Source organism: Pteropus alecto, unplaced genomic scaffold, assembly GCF_000325575.1.
Source record: "Pteropus alecto unplaced genomic scaffold, ASM32557v1 scaffold86, whole genome shotgun sequence".
In the NCBI taxonomy this organism is placed as follows: Eukaryota; Metazoa; Chordata; class Mammalia; order Chiroptera; family Pteropodidae; genus Pteropus; species Pteropus alecto.
Genome location: NW_006442109.1, coordinates 34,391,276 through 34,400,765, shown reverse-complemented (window position 1 = coordinate 34,400,765; position 9,490 = coordinate 34,391,276).

Genomic DNA, 9,490 nt, shown 5'->3' with positions numbered 1-9,490 from the left:
AGAGTTATATTCCAAGTCCTTAAATTTGAGTTAATTTTTAATAATTCAAAGCAAGTAAATTTCATGCATGGTTATTTTTTAGGCAGCTCATTCTGGAAGTAGTGTGGAAAGAAACTGCAGTGAAAGGAGGAAATTCTGTTAGAAGGCTAGGGAGACAACCCAGGCCAATAGAGGAAAGGCCCTGAAACGAAGCAAAGGAAATGGAATAAGAATAAGATACAAAAGAGATTAAAGTGGACATTGTAGGGATAGCGAATGATGGTGTTCTAGTTTAGTCCATTGCCCTAAAACTTGTTCGTATATCAGCAAGGTTGCAGAATACAAGATCAACATAGAAAAACCTATTATACTTCTGTACAGTAGCAATGAGAAAATTGAAAATGAAATTGAGAAATCTTCCATTTACGATAGCACCAAAAAGAATAAAATACTTAGAAATAAATTTAACAAAAGATATTTTATACTATGAAAACTAGAAAACATTTTTGAAAGAAATTTAAAAAGACCTAGGTAAAAGGAAAGACATTCCCATGTTAATGGTTTGGAACACATTGTTAAGATGGCAGTACTCCCAAAATTGATCTACAGTTTCAATGCAAATGCTAGCAGAATCCCAGCTGACTCTACAGAAATTGATAATCTGATACTAATAATCATATGGAAATGCAAGAGAACTAGAGCCAAAAATTTCTTGAGAAAGTACAAAATTGGAGAGCTCATACTTTATGATTTCAAAATTTACAAAGCTGGAATCATCAAGACAGGTGGTACTGGCAAAAGAATAGATATAGAGATCAATAGAATGGAATTAGGATTCTAGAGAAAACCTCTCAGATTTATGGTCAATTGATTTTCCACAGAGGTGCCAAAACAAATGGGAAAAGAATAATCTGTTCAAGAATTGTTGCTGGGATAATTAGTTATCTACATGTGAAAAGAATGAATTTTGACCTCTTGCATTATCCACAAAAATTAATGTAAAATGAATCAAAGACCTAACTAAGAGCAAAAACTAAAACTCTTAGAAGAAAACATAGGTATAAATAATTGGCCTTGGACTCGTTAATATTTTCTTAGATATGACACCAAAAGCACAAGCAACAAAAGAAAAAAATTAATTAGACTTCATCAAAATCAAAAGCTTTTGTGCTTCAAGGTATACTATCAAAAAAGTGAAAAGACAACCCACCAAATGGGAAAAAAATTTTGTAAATCATATCTGATGGGCGACTTTTATCTAGAATATATAAAAACGATTACAGCTCTATAATAAAAAGACAACCCAATTAAAATATGGGGAAAGAATCTGAATAGGCAGTTCTCCAAAGAAGATATACATGACAAATAAGTACATGAAAAGTTGTTCAGCATCATTAACCATCAGGGAAATGCAAATCAAATTCACAACGAAATACCACTTCAAACTCATCCAGATGGCTATAACAAAAAAGACATAATAACGAGTGTTGGCAAGGATGTGGAAAAATTGGAATTTTCGTACACTGTTGGTGGGCATGTAAAATGGTGCAGCCACTTTCGAACACAAGTCTGGTAATTCCTCACACAGTTAAACAGAGTTACCATATGATCTAGCAGTTCCACTCCTAGGTATACACCCAAGAGAAATGAAAACATATGTCCACAAAAAAACTTGTATGTGAATGTCTATAGCAGCATAATTCATAAGACACAAAAAGTATGTTATGGACTGAATTTTTGTGTGCCCCTCACCCACTTCATTTGTTGAAATTGTAACCCCCAAACTGATGGTATTAGGAGGTAGGGGCCTTTGGAATGTGATTAGGTCATAAGGGTGGAGCCATCACGAATGGGATTAGTGGCTTTATAAAACAGACCCTAGAGAGCTCTCTTGCTCCTTCCTCTATGTGAGGACACAGTGAGAAGATAGCCATTTATGATCCAGGAAGCAGGCTTTCCAGACACCAAATCAGCCAGGGCCTTGATTTTGGAATTCCCAGGCTCCAAAACTGTGAGATCTAAATGTTTGCCTTTTAAAGCACCCACTCTATGGTATTTTTATTATAGCAGCTTGAATAGGTGAAGACAAAGGGTATACAACTCAAATGCCCATCAACTTATAAGTGGATAAAAAATGGTATCATAAATGTATATTCATGCAATGGAACATTATTTCATAATAAAGAATGAAGTATATTAGTAGAGGAACCTTGAAAACATAATGCTAAGTGAGAAGCCAGTCACAAATGACCACATTGTATCATTCATTATATGAAATGTCCAGAACAGGCAAATCTATAGACAAAAAATAGACTAGACTATTGGTTGCCTAGGGATGGGGGTGGGGTGAGAGGATTGGAAAGTAACAGCTAAGGAAGATAAGAGGGAGGAGTAATGAAAATGTTCTAAATTTGATTATGGTGATGGACATACAGCTCTACGAATATACTAAAGGCCGTTGAATTATACACTTTAAATGAGTGAATTGTATGGCATGTGAATTATATCTCAATGAAGCTGTTTTGTTTTGTTTTGTTTTAAATTTAGTGGAGTTAAAAAAAAAACAACTTTTATCTTATGCTCACAATTTTAGGAGTCAGGAATTTAGGTAGGGCACAGCAAGAACAGCTCATATCTACTCTACCATGACTGGATCCTAAGCTGGGGTGACTCGACTGGCTAGAGTTGTCTGGTATGGCTCAACTCTGGTCATCGGCATCGGTATGCTGGAACCAGCTTGCACCAACTTCTGGGAAAGCTATTGTGCACATCCCAACTCCGCCTTCAGTGGCATGACCTGATAGCTGTAATTGGTCACGGTGGGAATATTTACACCATGTAAACTGGAAAATGCTACGAATCAGGATTTCCTGATTTGAGTGTTAGAGCAAGGTACAAAGGAAATAAACGAAACAGAATGACTTCACAAATCTCTCTAAAAGAAACCTGCAGTTGTTTTGTGCTTTGTTGTTTTCATCAGTTTTAAACCGAGATTTTAACATAAGGAATTAGTTATTAACATGAGTCTCTCTGTAAAATGGCAGAATGAAAATTAGGACTAGAAAGTTCTTGTGCTGAAGTCAGGCAGGCCTGTGTCTTAGGTTTTCCTTGTGACCTGCTTTTTCAGAAAAGTAAAAGATAGTAGCATAGGTCAGGAGGACCACAGAGCCCAGAAATCTGTCACTTACCCTTCAAGAATAGCAATTATAATTTCAAATATCTTAAGCGTCAAGTTTTTGTAATGAGAGGAGCACATGAAATCAGCACAAGTAGGGTTCCTTTGGCAACGCTTTTATCCATGTTGAAGATGAAATTCTTTGGGCTGATCTGCTTAGAAGTTCCTACTACTTCACTTTTCCTCTCTGTTTCAACACAAAAGTTTGGGAGAATATGAACTCTGAAATAAATTTTCAAGTGTGTTGTGGCCAACAAATTGTTATGCATATAAATGCAGAAATTTAGAACCATACCTTCATTGAAAAAAGACCCTGGTATATGTACCTGCTGTATGCAAGGCTTTGTGGGTTCTGTAAGGAGGTACACACATGAAAAAAGCAAAATAAGTGGCAGAAAGCGTGTGAAGGGAGGGGTGTGGTTGTATGTGTTGTTATTTATGTTTTCCTTTTGGGTAGATGTAGTTGGAAAAGGCTGATTACTTTAGCCTGAAGGAATCTGGGAAACAAGCTCTATATACTCAAATTAGCAACGTCAGGCAATATAGATCAAATACCAAATTTGTCCAGATAGATACTTTATAAGCTTACCGTGGATAGAATTTCTTTATCTTTGTCTTCTAATTTGAATAGTTTTATTACTAATGTCGACCAAACTGCTGTGTTCTTCCTATTTTACAGTTGGTTGGGATTAGATAGCCTTTAGAAAGATAAGGGGTGAAGTATCAACACCTATAGTAGAAACAAAAAAGCCCAACCCTCTTCAGTTTGGCTCTGAATCTGTCAGATTTAACCACTTCAACTCACTGCTGCTAGTGACCTGATTGGAGTTTCCTTCAACTCACTGCTGCTAGTGACCTAATTGGAGTTTCCTTCATTTCCTTAATATGGTTTTATTAGATTTAGAAAATACTATAGAATACTATTTCGGATGGTAAAATTTTAGGAACCTCTTTAGCAGGTTGTCTTTGAGGCAGGAGTTTAACAGAATTATTAAGTTTTCTCTCTTATCTTTTGTAACAAATAGCTAGAGGGATCTTTCCAACTTGCAGAATCAAGTCATTTCCTGATTTACAATACTTCAGTAGTCATTTATTGCCTCAGGATAAAGTACCTCAGATTCCTAGGGCCTTCTTGTTCTTGGCTTTGCTTTCTTTCCTAGCCTCACCTCTCTCTCTCTCTCTCTGTGTCTCTCTGCCAGGGTACTCTTCAGTGGATTTGTCTGACACACCCTGTGATTTCAATTCCAAGCTTTCCCTCCAACCACCCCTTCCCATCTCCTCCTAAAATAACTCTTCCTTGGCTCTTTGAGTCTTTATTCTTCATTTTCGATTTTTGTTTATGTCAGGTGTGCTTCCTTTGTGCTCTGAGGGTACTCTGCCCTTTCCCTGTGAAGGTAGGTAAGTATAATTGGCTATACTGCATTTTACCTAATTACTTGTCAGTAGCTTCTTCGGTAGGATCAGTCTGTTTCACTCACCATTGTATTCACAGCTCCCAGCTCTATGCATCCTAAATAAGAAATGTTCAATATAAATTTGTTGAATAAATAAGTAAATAAAGGAACAAAGGGCTACTAAACCAGAAGATTCAGATAAGATCCAGGTGCCTATGCTTATCAGTCTTTCATTCTTCTTGGCTGTGGCCACCACCTGGCACCTGTTTTTCTATGAAGGGAAGAGTCATTCAGTCACAGGGCTCCTATAACAGGACCCTGCCATGCTGCCAGTGAGCACATATGCAAACCCTCTGTTACTGCTGTTGGGATTTGCTGCCTTACACGCGGAACATCAATTGTAAGACTGCATATTTTATTGCAGAATGAATGGTAAGTAAGGTGCTTGCTCAATTAGGTACCTCGCATAGTACTTCGTAGTTTCACTGTTTGATAGATGTGTGTGGATAATTAAAATAAAACCCAGGGGACCTCCAGCAGCTCATCAGGGTTTCTACTAATAGATCTGGTGTGAAGGTTGTTGCCCCCACCATATTGGTTTTTCCTCTGACCTCCTCTGGGAGAGGGCTGTAAGTAGGGGGCTCAGCAACTCTACTGACAGCACTATCCAGCTCTGTTCAGGGACTTAACTGTTAGCTTCTGGGCCTTTTTCTGCCTCACCTCATCCCCCTCTGCCGCCCCCGCCCCCGCCCCCGCCCCACCACCTACCGATGCAAATCAAAATGTTTTTTTCCACCACCTACCGATGCAAAATCAAAATGTTTGGGAAATGAAAAGTTGTTCTCACAGAAAAAGATTAGGGACCTTTGAGAACAAGAGCTGGGTAAGTCTAGGCTAGGGGAATTTAACTGTTCTATTGGAAATATAGTTGCTGAAGAGTCTGTATTTGAAAATCGTTCACATTTATTTGAATTTAATGGTTCAGAGCACTCCAGCAAAAAGAACAATGATTAATGTTGTTCACTATTATCACTTTTGTCTGTTATCAGGACATATGCCTTTGATCATAGTAAGACTTATTTTTTGTCTTAGAAAAGCATTCTGGTTTTGAGAGAAAACTTTAGTCAGGGATTTAAAATCAGTCTCTCAAATTTAGGATTTCTATAGTTTGTGAACATTGTGTGGCCTAGAATATGACACAGGTGGCTGGCCATTTCAGGCTATTAATTTCTTTCTGTAAAATGATCTCCCTGTGGTAATTATAGGGAGAGTTTATTTCTAAGTATAAACAAATGAAGAATGGAAAGGACTGGATAAAATTACTTACTTTAAAATAGATAACACATTTGATTGTAGCATGTATAATGGAAACACATGTATATTTCAGCCTCCCTGAAACAAATATGTGGTTACAGAAAGCTCATTAAATTGATCCTATTTCTAATTCTGCATTAATCACAGCAAAGTCACACTAAAATACTCTAATGATTAGTCACCATAATAATAATAATAGTGCTTCCATTTATTGAGTGCTTTTCACATGCCTGTAGCTGTGCTACATGCCTCAGTTACATTAACTATTTAATCTTCCCAACAACTTTGTGAGGTAAGTACTCTAATTCCTGCTTTTTCCGCATGAGGAAATTGAGGCTCAGCAAAGTGAAGCCACTTGACCAAGGTCTCACTGTTAGTACTCGACACAGCCAAGATTCAAATCCTAGTTTGACTCCAAAGCCTATGTGTATATTCTTAACTCCTACACTGTTTTAAGTGTTGAGTTGGAACTGGTGAGAAATTTGTTAGTATCCTGACATAATAATTTCTGCTTCTGGAAATTTGCTATTAATAGCCACACAGGAAGAAATTAATAGCCTTAAAAATAAAGCTCAGCATTTATATTATACTTTGTTTTCTAAGAGCTTTACTAGACTACCTATATAATGCACATATTTTCTCCCAAGATAGATCAGCAACTCTCAAACTTGGGGTACATCAGAATCACCTAGCGAGATTGTAAACATGGAAATACCTAGGGCCCCATCCCAGACCCACTGAGTCAGAATTGCTGTGGGTGGGGACCAGGCATCTGATGTTTAATATGCTTGCCAAGTGATTCAGACACATATAGAACTTTGAGAATTGCTGAGGTCTGTGAACAGTAGGAAGGTTATTTTAGGAATGATAATTCTCAGGTTTGTAGATTTACTTAGGAACCCTTAGGAAATTTGGGAGTAGCTAAATTATAATGCATAAATTCCAAGCCATCATCCTGTCTAAATTTATAGAATAATTATCAATTGGCAACAATCTGTGGTATGACCTAACATAATGGAACTGATTGTTATCTCATTTTCTTTTTTCCTGTTGAAAGATTGTTCATTAATGATAGTAACTAGCACTCTGTTTGTGTGTTGTTTTTCATTTGGCATGTGAGAAATGATGGTTGTATTTCCTGTAACCACTATTAATAAGATCTTAAGGAGTTTAAAATAACAACTGTTCAGACTCCAAATAAAGAATCATAAAATCCCAAGATTAAAGTCATCGTGTATAGCCATATGTCACTTGAATTCTCCTTTACAGCATCTCCGCTGAGTGGCTAAGTGGACTAGATAACTGGCACTTTCTGGCAACAGTCTGTTCTGTCTGACTTAGAAAGTTCTTCCCTATAATAAAGTGAAATCTATTTCTCTAGAGCTTCCACACTTTGGTCCTAGTGCCACCCCTTATCAGAACTTCTTACTCAAACCAGTCAAAACCTTTGCTCAGGAAAGTAACTCCCTGATTGCTGTTTTCTGGAAGTTTACAGGATACCTCACTATTGGATATAAGCTGTGTTTGCTCCATGGCCAGGTCATCTGTCAGGCTGTTTTCTGTACAGATGAACTTAGAATTACATGACTTAGAATAAATTCATGATTCATATTGTTTTTTAAAAAAATAAATTTTGGTAAATCTATATAGGGAGGTTTATTTGGAATATTTATGGAGGCCCAACAGAAAAAGGAATGTGTTCTTATATTTTGTCCAAGCATTCTAAATGTTCCATTTTACATTAATTTGCTTAGCATAATGTTAGATGTAGCAACCAGATTTAAAGTTTAAACATTATCTGCTTTCTCTGTGAGTTGTTCAGAATCTTCTAAAAAACTTGTGGTTGTTGATAGGTCTCTTCTAAATGATAGTATCATGTACCTCACTTCCCATTGTTCATTTGCTCCTTTGAAGCTCAAAAGAAAAAGAACATTTGTGTCCTCACTGCCAAAGAACTTTTGGTTCTAATACTCCTTATTCTAGGTGTACGGTTCCTTTTCACTATTCTCACAGACCAGAACTTGATCTGGAGCCCAAGAGCAAAACAGCAAATGCGTCACTAACCAGTGGTGCAGTTGCCACCAATGTTAACCTTCAATGCTGGATACAATAAGAGTCAAATGCAGGCAGAAACTAAGATAACATGTCAGGTTATTGTTGGGAAGAGATATTTTCCTGGTAGGACTTCCTTGCTGTAGCTACTTTTAGATATTAGGTCCAAATTTTTTAGGACAAATGTTAATTACCACTCTGACTGTTCAGATAGGCTGGCCAGGGTGAAAGAAGCTTTAACACACTAATTAAAGATAAAAATGACACTATCCTAGCATAAAAGAAAATTTGCAGTTCAATTCTAATTTATGGTGAAGGTCAGCATTGCATCCAAGATATAATGTCTTCTCCGGTATCATTTTTCTGGGGCCAGAATGAGAGACCAGCATTTTTATCGATCTCCCTTTATGCTTCCAGACTTTTGCCTTTCTATCATGAATCTTTTCTGAAATTATTGTGATATCTTTTTGACACTCAACCACTCTATTCAAGATATTTTGCCACCCCTTCTTTAGCATCAGGTTCTACCTAGATCCCTACCATCGCTGATGACATTCTCAACATTCAAGTTGATTCTTCAGATGTAAAAATACAAGAAAACCATGTATGAGTCACTTGTATTTATTTTATTAGAGAAGAAAATGAACTTACAGACATGTTTTGACAACTGAAAAAACACTGTGGGAAAATATATATCTGCTTAAGGGACTGAATGGCTGACATTTGAATTACGGTAATACATGTCTTAAAGTCTGGTTTTTGGAACATTATAGGCAAAAATATATCGATTTGTATCACTAAACTTTCTAGGGTTAACTCCCACACTAACAGATAAAGTACACTAGTAATGATTCATAAATAAAAAAGTAGAAAGAAGCAGCAACTGAAAATTATGATCAACTCATAACAGTGCTGATGCAGCGTTTCAGACAGAATCCTGTCTGAAAATTGTAGGAATTCTAACAATCTGCCTCCGCTCGTTAATTGTGGGAGCTCAGCAACCTGCCAACTATTGTATGGTTGCCAGTCTTCCTTGTGGAATTCTGATTTAGTGTCTTCAGGAAACCCAAGCCAATTTATGTATTGTGTATTATGCAGAGTAGACACAGTACCTGGGGCCCAGGACACTTTTAGGAGCCCATAAACATGTCTTAATTTCTTTTAAAATAAGAAGAAAGTGCATAAAACAATAATGAATGTACAATAATGAATCTGCCTGGATTATACTTGTCTTTATACCAATGCAATCACAAAATAGAATTTTAAAAAATTTTGTAGAGGAACGGATCTACAAAGGCAAAAGTACCTAGGGCCCCCTAAAATTATGTAATACTCTGCTAATGTACCTTATGAATACCAAATTTTAATGGCTCCTAAAGATTCAAAAAATATAATATTTAGTGCTGTATGAAACTATAGAACTGCTTGTCTGTGATCATAAGAACTAAAGAATCACTTATATGTGGGATATAAACCTGAAAGCAACAAACAAACAAGACAAACAGAGACTCATGGACATGGACAATAGACTAGTGGTTACCAGAGGGTAAGGGGAAGAGGGGGAAGGGGAGGCAGA